General features: G+C 42.3%; 1 long non-coding RNA gene across 2 annotated transcripts; it reads left to right on the forward strand.

Moving 5' to 3' along the window:
- The first annotated feature begins 2,741 nt into the window (after positions 1–2,741).
- LOC110505989 lies at positions 2,742–8,497 on the forward strand. 2 transcript variants are annotated; one of them, XR_005039541.1, is made up of 4 exons: positions 2,742–2,756; positions 2,912–3,153; positions 5,686–5,746; positions 7,190–8,497. It is a non-coding gene; the product is annotated as an uncharacterized LOC110505989 (long non-coding RNA). The 2 variants fall into 2 exon arrangements; XR_002470920.2 differs by lacking the exon at positions 2,742–2,756 and having other exon boundaries at positions 2,800–3,153.
- Positions 8,498–9,807: the final 1,310 nt, after the last annotated feature.

Consider the following 9,807-nt stretch of genomic DNA (forward strand, 5'->3'; position numbering starts at 1 on the left):
AGCATGTTTATAATATACCTGGCGTAATAGTGGAATGACAGTGTTGAGCCTTTTAAAAAAAAATAAAAAAGTTTTGGTACACCAGCTTCAAAAAACTATATTGTTTTGTTATTTAAGAGATATTTCTCAGCGATTTCTAGACGGTATAATGATTCCCTACGCTATTCAGTGCTTGTTTTTGCACAAAACTAAAGTTGAGCGAACAGTATAGAATATTAGCAACCAGGAAAAGAGAAGGATTTCTATTAGATGACAGCCGGAGTCTGAACAGAACAACGGATGCCGCTCCGGCGGGAGAAATCAATAGGCCAATATCCACCATTGTTGTGATTGGCTGTGATAAGTAACACTGGTGAAACGCTCCTATTAGCGCCAGCTATATTATGAACATTTTCTGAAAATACTAAATTCCTGTGTAGCACTTTTTAGGTTCACCAGATCCTTGGATGCTGGACGTAGAGATTATTTATCATCAATTAGTTATATTAATCAACGTGACCAATCAAGCATAACTCAAATGTACGATATATTTATAAAATAAGTTATCTTGTGAAATGTTAGACTTGTAAAAAATTATTTGATTGAAATAAAACAGGTGCCATGCTTGTTCAAAGTTACATTTTTTTGTCTTTGTTACAAATCCAATTGTATTTTAATGGTCACATACACTTAGACGGCCTAATAATATTTATCCATGTACGCTGTTCGTCTTTTTAGTTTACGTTGCTCCGAGCAAGGTCTGGGATGTCCAAGACTAGCTATATAGATTGCCAGCTTGTAGTCCTAAAACCCAGAATTAAGTTACCTCAGGTTTGTTCAGCCATCCCTAGAGGTAAAATAATAGGTTTTTAGAATTAATGCCCGGAAATAAGGTCAGAGGTTAACACGGGCTTAGGCGATCTTGTACGTTTTGTTCTGAGATGGCAGCAGTCAGTTAACATGACATTTATGAATTATGAAGCCTTTAAATGTGCTTTGTTTTATTACGTTCTTCAAAATTCACAAAGTGACGTTAGCTGATAAATATTCTCATAGGCTTAAGACATCTGACGCGTTCTGATCTGTGTTTACCACAGATATTATTGTCGGTGTTTATACAAAAAAACACGCCATTCATTTTCCTCATGGGCTTTGTCCAGCAAACCACGGCGGAGTTAATGTCTACAAAAAGACGGCATTAACGTCACAAAAACATCCCATGTTTCATGAACTAAAAAAATAAATGATCCCAGAAATGTTCGTTAAGCACAAAAAAAGCTTTTTTCTCTCATTTTGTGTACGAATCTGTTGACATCCCTGTTAGTATTTCTCCTTTACCAAGATAATCCATCCACCTGACAGGTGTTGCATAGCAAAAAGCTGATTAAACAGCATGATCAGTGCACAGGTGCACGCAATTAGCTTGCTGACTGCAGGAAATTGAATGTTTATTTCTCTACCATTTTAGGGAATTTGACCTCACAACCGCAGACCACGTGTAACCACGCCAGCCCAGAACCTCCACATCCGGGCTTCTTCACTTGCGGGCTCGTCTGAGACCAGCCAACCGAACAGGTGGTGGAACTGTGGCTCTGCATAAACTCAGAGAAGCTCATCTGTGTCCTCGTCGTCCTCACCTCAACGCAGTTCAGTGTCGTAACTGACGACAGTGGGCATATGCTCACCTTCAATGGCCACTGGCATGCTGAAGAAGTGTGTTCTTCACGGATGAATCCCAGTTTCAACTGTACCGGGCAGATGGCTGACAGCTTGTGTGGGCGAGCGGTTTGCTGATGATGTTGTGAACAGAGTGCCCCATGGTGGCGGTGGGGTTACGGTATGGGGCAGGAATAAGTCACGGACAACGAACACAATTGCATTTTATCGATGGCAATTTGAATGCACAGAGATACAGTGATGAGATCCTGAGGCCCATTATCGTGCCATTCATCCACCGCCATCACCTCATGTTTCAGCATGATAATGCACGGCCCCATGTCGCAAGGATCTGTACACAATTCCTGGAAGATGAAAATGGCCCAGTTCTTCCCTGGCCTGCATACTCACCAGACATGTCACCCATTGAGCATGTTTGGGATGCTCTGGATTGACGTGTATAACAGTGTGTTCCAGTTCCTGCCAATATCCAGCAACTTCACACAGCCATTGAAGAGGAGTGGGACAACATTCCACAGGCCACAATCAACAGCCTGATCAACTCTAAGAGAAGGAGATGTGTCGCGCTGTATGAGGAAAACGGTGGTCACTTCTGATCCACGCCACTACCTTTTTGTTTTAAGGTATCTGTGACCAATAGATGCATATCTGTATTCCCAGTCATGTGAAATCCACAGATTTGGGCTTAATTAATTAATTTCAAATTGACAAATGTACTTATATGAACTGTAACTTAAATTGTTGCATTTAGATTTTTATTCCGTGTATTTCTCCTTTTTACATGATTTGTAATGGGAGGAAAACTGAGGGGCGGGGTTTAGGATTTGAGTGTCAGTTTTTTCCCGGCATCTTCGTAGAAAGCTATGCCAGAGATATTAGAGCATTGGAGGAGATTGTTAACGATCTATTTCACTTGCGTTGTGCAACGTAGACATGTTTTCCACGCCAATAAAAGCCTTTGAATTGAATTTATAGGAAGTCCATTGGGCAATGAATGATTGAAATATAACGGGCAGACTGTCGACCAATCGCGTTCACGTTATCCCGCTGCCCCGCGGTTGTTAAACTACTCGTCACGCAAATCCCTTCTCAAAGTCAAGGTATTAGTCGAAAAACGTGCCTATTTTCCTCGTAATGTCACCATTCCAGAGCTATACAATATTACAAACAGCAAGACTAATTATCTCACATCTTGGAAAATATTTTGTGATGTACTTCTTGTTGACTAAATTTCTGTTAATGTTATGTTTTTGAGCTTTGAAGAATAGTCCTTGAAGGAGACAGCTCCTCTGTCCCAGAATGCACCGCGCAGTTCAGTGGAGTTTCCCATCTCCTCAAAATTATCTCTGACGATGGGAGAGTTTTTTAAAAAATGGCGTCGAACGGTGGAGACCGTTGTGCTTGCAAAAAAATCCACGGGACTCGTACAACGACCGACGGACAACACCCGGGACATTAGCGTTTACTGATGATTTGTGGCGGCTTGGATGTCTTTCAGTGAGTACTTTTAATGACTAATGTAGTATTTTAAACGTAGCTATAGGTGGTTGGATGATCGGTGTTTGCGAGATGGGCACTCAGCCCTTTGTTTAACTGTGAACTGTATAGACGCGGCATATCTAGCAGCGAACTAAACTCTATTCAATTGAAATGAAGGACTGTTTCTGATTAACTTCACCAGACGGCTTTGTGCAATTCAGCGCCGACTACATCGATTCGTCCAAGGTCAATACTTTATTTTATTTTTTTTTAAAATGTAAATTACCGTATGAACTTGTACCTGTTTGTCCTCTGTAGTTGCGTGCCTTTTGTTGGCTGAAATCCACCGCCCAATAAACGGTAATGAAATACCTTATCATAACCACCGACTGACCTACGTGCATAAAGATGGCAGAATTCATATGACGTCATTGTTTTAGGGCTCTCCACTGACTCAATTCCTGGAAGCTGAATAGACGCGTCTATACAATGTAACTATGGTACGTTTACATTTTTCAAAGTGCAAATAAATCAGCACGATTTACACTTACCAAACAATCCAAACACAACAATTTAAAATATTTTTTTACTGAGTTTCAGTTCATATATTTGGAAATCAGTCAATTGAAATTGATTTATTAGGCCCTAATCTATGGATTTCACATGACTGGGAATACAGATATGCATCTGTTAATCACAGATGCCTTAAAAAAAGGTAGGGGCGTGGATGAGAAAACCAGTCAGTATCTGGTGTGAACACCATTTGCCTCATGCAGCACAACACATCTCCTTCGCATAGAGTTGATCAGGCTGTTGATTGTGGCCTGTGGAATGTTGTCCCACTCCTCTTCAATGGCTGTGTGAAGTTGCTGGATATTGGTGGGAACTGGAACACACTGTTATACATGTCAATCCAGAGCATCCCAAACATGCTCAATGGGTGACATGTCTGGTGAGTATGCAGGCCCTGGAAGAACTGGGACATTTTCAGCTTCCAGGGATTGCCTACAGATCCTTGTGACATGGGGCCTTGCATTATCATGCTGAAACATGAGGTGATGGCGGTGGATGAATGGCACGATAATGGGCCTCAGGATCTCTTCACGGTATCTCTGTGCATTCAAATTGACATTGATAAAATGGAATTGTGTTTGTTTTCCGTGACTTAGGCCTGCCCATACCATAACCCCACCACCACTATGGGGCACTCTGTTCACAACATTGACATCAGCAAACTGCTGGCCCACATGACTCCATACACGGTCTGCCATCTGTCTGGTACAGTTGAAACGGGATTCATCCGTGAAGCCCACACTTCTCCAGCATTCCAATGGCCGTCGAAGGTGAAGATTTGCCCACTGAAGTCGGTTATGACGCCGAACTGCAGTCAGGTCAATGATCACACAGACTGTTTCTGTAGACATTCTTCGGTTGTGCAAACCCACAGTTTCATCAGCTGTCCGGGTGGCTGGTCTCAGACGATCCCGCAGGTGAAGAAGCTGGATGTGGAGGTCCTGGGCTGGCGTGGTTACACGTGGTCTGCGGTTGTGAGGCCGGTTGGACGTACTGCCAAATTGTCTAAAACAACGTTTGTGGAGCGGCTTATGGTTGAGAAATGAACATTAAATTCTCTGGCAACAGCTCTGGTGGACATTCCTGTAGTCAGCATGACAATTGCACGCTATCTCAAAATGATCATGTCTCAAGTTTAAACAGGCCTTTTATTGTCCCCAGCACATGGTGCACCTGTGTAACTGATCATGCTTTTTAACCGGCTTCTTGATATGCCACACCTGTCAGGCAAAGGATAAATGCTCACTAACAGGGATGTAAACAAATCTGTGTCTATGTACAATTTCTGTGATCTTTTATTTCAGTTCATGAAACACTTTACATGTTGCGTTTTTATATTTTTGTTCAGTATACTTTTTGTTTTTCAAATTGCCAGCGTCCTTGAAGCTAGAATTGGGATCACGTATGCTCTGCTAATGACCGTACAAAAAAACCAGTAAAGGAGAGTCATGTACAGAATGAGGAATTTGTGGTAAGTGCCTGACGGCCGCCATCTTTGACCTCTCACATTTTAGAGCAACTGCATTGAGCAAACAGTCAGTGGTTGTATTTGATTAACATGTATTGAAAAGGTATGGATATCTGCAAACAAATGCATGCAACTACAGAGGACAAACCAAGGTACACGGTGGGCGTTTTTCATAATTATTGACCTTGGGCGAAACGATTTAGTCAGAGCTAAATTCCTCACAAGACTCGTCTCGGTGCCACTCCGTTGGTGAAGTCCATCAAACTACCTTCACCGTGGAGTTTAGTTCGCTACTAGCTAGCAACTCAACATCTGTAGCAATAACTATTGGTTTCCGTTGTATCCCTGCTTTACTATGGGCATGTCACGGGTTTCTATATTTATGTTTCATAATAGATCATTTGGATGACATTTGTGAAAGGTTGTTTATGCAATTATATAGCTAGCTAATTTCCTAGCTATATTTTTTTAAATTGGGTATTGTTTGTTCATCCAGTCTTTCTCTCCAGCTTCTAGACAAGATCTTCTCTGACAGTGCAACATCTGAACGTGTACATCATTTACATCAAGGTCAGTCCTTTTAAACCATAATGATATGTAGCTAGTCATAATGATATGTAGTTAGCCATCATAATGATATGTAGCTAGTCATAATGATATGTTGTTAGCCATCATAATGATATGTAGTTAGCCATCATAATGATATGTAGTTAGCCATCATAATGATATGTAGTTAGCCATCATAATGATATGTAGCTAGTCATAATGATATGTAGCTAGTCATAATGATATGTAGTTAGCCATCATGATATGTAGCTAGTCATAATGCTATGTAGTTAGCCATCATAATGATATGTAGTTAGCCATCATAATGATATGTAGCTAGCCATCATAATGATATGTAGCTAGCCATCATAATGATATGTAGCTAGCCATCATAATGATATGTAGCTAGCCATCATAATGATATGTAGCTAGCCATCATAATGATATGTAGCTAGTCATCATAATGATATGTAGCTAGTCATCATAATGATATGTAGCTAGCCATCAGCCATCATCATGATATGTAGCTAGCCATCAGCCATCATCATGATATGTAGCTAGCCATCAGCCATCATCATGATATGTGGCTAGCCATCATAATGGTATGTGGCTAGCCATCATAATGGTATGTGGCCAGCCATCACAATGGTATGTGGCCAGCCATCACAATGGTATGTGGCCAGCCATCATAATGGTATGTGGCCAGCCATCATAATGGTATGTGGCCAGCCATCATAATGGTATGTGGCCAGCCATCATAATGGTATGTGGCCAGCCATCATAATGGTATGTGGCCAGCCATCATAATGGTATGTGGCCAGCCATCATAATGGTATGTGGCCAGCCATCATAATGGTATGTGGCCAGCCATCATAATGGTATGTGGCCAGCCATCATAATGGTATGTGGCCAGCCATCATAATGGTATGTGGCCAGCCATCATAATGGTATGTGGCCAGCCATCATAATGGTATGTGGCCAGCCATCATAATGGTATGTGGCCAGCCATCATAATGGTATGTGGCCAGCCATCATAATGGTATGTGGCCAGCCATCATAATGGTATGTGGCCAGCCATCATAATGGTATGTGGCCAGCCATCATAATGGTATGTGGCCAGCCATCATAATGGTATGTGGCTAGCCATCATAATGGTATGTGGCTAGCCATCATAATGGTATGTGGCTAGCCATCATAATGGTATGTGGCTAGCCATCATAATGGTATGTGGCTAGCCATCATAATGGTATGTGGCTAGCCATCATAATGGTATGTGGCTAGCCATCATAATGGTATGTGGCTAGCCATCATAATGGTATGTGGCTAGCCATCATAATGGTATGTGGCTAGCCATCATAATGATATGTAGCTAGCCATCATAATGATATGTAGCTAGCCGTCATAATATGTAGCTAGCTTTGTGCTTTTTCATTGCACTATTTTCACATTTCTCAATTCCCAAAACAGATGCAAACTAAATGAGTGCCAGACTGCCAGGTGTGGGGGAACTGTCCTGTGGACCACAGGCCTCCCATGCCAGACGTGGGGGAACTGTCCTGTGGACCACAGGCCTCCCATGCCAGACTGCCAGGTGTGGGGGAACTGTCCTGTGGACCACAGGCCTCCCATGCCAGACTGCCAGGTGTGGGGGCACTGTCCTGCGGACAACAGGTCTCCCATGCCAGACTGCCAGGTGTCGGGGAACTGTCCTGCGGACAACAGGTCTCCCATGCCAGACTGCCAGGTGTCGGGGAACTGTCCGTGTGAGACAAGTCTGGATTTAGGCCACCATCACCCAACTGTCAAGCTCCACAGCTGTTGAAACCGGAGATGGATCAAAGTCTGTCATCATCAATGGATCAAGATATCAACCTCTGCCACTCTTCACTAAAGAAAGGACCGCTCCGGGGATGTGTGGGTTACAGGAGAGACTGGCTACCACACATACAGCCCCAGGCCGGGTCCGTCTCCTCTCTCCTCACCTAGCTGTCCGTCTCCTCTCTCCTCACCTAGCTGTCCGTCTCCTCTCTCCTCACCTAGCTGTCCGTCTCCTCTCTCCTCACCTAGCTGTCCGTCTCCTCTCTCCTCACCTAGCTGTCCGTCTCCTCTCTCCTCACCTAGCTGTCCGTCTCCTCTCTCCTCACCTAGCTGTCCGTCTCCTCTCTCCTCACCTAGCTGTCCGTCTCCTCTCTCCTCACCTAGCTGTCCGTCTCCTCTCTCCTCACCTAGCTGTCCGTCTCCTCTCCTTATAGCCAATAATGATGATAACTGTAGATCAGGGCCCGTATCTACAAAGTGTCTCAAAGTAGGAGGGCTGATCTAGCATCAGTTTGACTTTTCAGTTTGATCATAATGAATCAATGTATAGACAGATCCTAGATCAGATTGAATCAGATTGTATAGACAGGTCCTAGATCAGCATTCTTACTCTCCACCACTCCTTGTAGTTGGAACCCATTTCTTTCATAACTTGGGGGTCAAACAGGAATTGTGTAGTCTTACCGCCCAATTTGACCTCTACTCTTCTGTTGTCTGAACTGAGGCAATTCACCTTTTTTTTATTTTTATAATCAATTTATCTAGGTATAGATCTAGATGTACTGGGATCAGTGGTTTGTTGTTTTTCCTGAATGCCCTTATCCCCAACCTTTTACAGATGTAGTTCAACTTTCAGTAGACATTGTAGCAAGGATCTGGTGTAGACCCCTGTAATCTCGCAGGCCAGACATTACAGCCACGCAGTAAAGTTTGATCTTTCAAGTATTATGCAATATTCTGAGACACTCATCTGGCTCTGTGAGATTAGATTAGCAGCCACGTGATTGGCTGAAAAAGCTGGAAATATCTCTCTACCTCATTGACATGTTTGGCACCATGACAGTTGGTGCTTTTCGACACGATGAAAACGCTGTAGAGGCCAACATAACACTAGTCCCGGGTCCTACAGAGGGAGGTTAATGAATTACATGCCTTCCTTTAGACTACGCGTCATAAAACCTACTGTACCAAAATTCGCAGGACACAATTCATACTTCGCCGCCGCCCCCCATTTTCCCAGAATGATTTCGATAACCTTATCAACAGGTTGTATGAATGGTATGGAATGGTATGAACCAAATGAGGGTAGATGTAGTTAGTTAGGGCCAGTCACTTTGTGCTGTGCCCCAGATATCCTTTAAAAAAACATTTCTGACCTGTTTTGGTTGTAACACGTGTGATCCACCTTCCTTCCGGGATCTGTGCAATATGCTATCTCATAACCTGTCTTGTTTTTATCTAATATTGTATGAACAAGTGACAAGTTGTTTTGAAAACAACAAAATCACCAACGTCTTCCATTAAATAAATATTGTACTCTTCATATGCATTAGCTTTATATAAAAGAGGGATTGTGGTGCCCGATATTATAACCAGCCACGCATGAAAAGTAGCTAGTGATGCTTGCTTACTAAAAGAGAATTGTAGAGAAATCGATTTCTAAAAAAAACAGACGGGACAAGTTCGGCTACTAAGTGGGAGATTTGAATTGAAAATGTATAAACATCTATTCTAAACTGTTTTCTATAGAATGAACACTTAAAGAATCAGGCGTGTTAGTCAGTGGCCAATAAAATAAATGGGTAATATCAGTATACTGTAATATACCCGTAGAATGATACCTCAGTTTGGAATGCAAACTGTTTTTGGTCAGAATATATTTAGTAAAAAAATAAAATAAAAAAAGCAAGCCATAAAATGTATTTGATTAGACATTTTTTTTAGAAGCAATAACAATTATGCATGATTTGTGTGTTATCTATTATCTGTTTTTTAAAGGAATTTTTAGGTTATTATTAGCTATAATCAACCTTTTTGTTTAGAGGGAAGAGTATTTAGAATATAGTATGTTCTAAGGAAGAACCACTCAGCTGGACATAAAATACCACACAGAAACAAAGGGCGGCCTAGTGGTTAGAGTGTAGAGGTGACAGGGTAGCCTAGTGGTTAGAGTGTAGGGGCGGCAGGGTAGCCTAGTGGTTAGAGTGTAGAGGTGACAGGGTAGCCTAGTGGTTAGTGTAGAGGCGGCAGGGTAGCCTAGTGGTTAG

The sequence above is a fragment of the Oncorhynchus mykiss genome, chromosome 25 (assembly GCF_013265735.2).
Source record: "Oncorhynchus mykiss isolate Arlee chromosome 25, USDA_OmykA_1.1, whole genome shotgun sequence".
Lineage (NCBI taxonomy): Eukaryota > Metazoa > Chordata > Actinopteri > Salmoniformes > Salmonidae > Oncorhynchus > Oncorhynchus mykiss.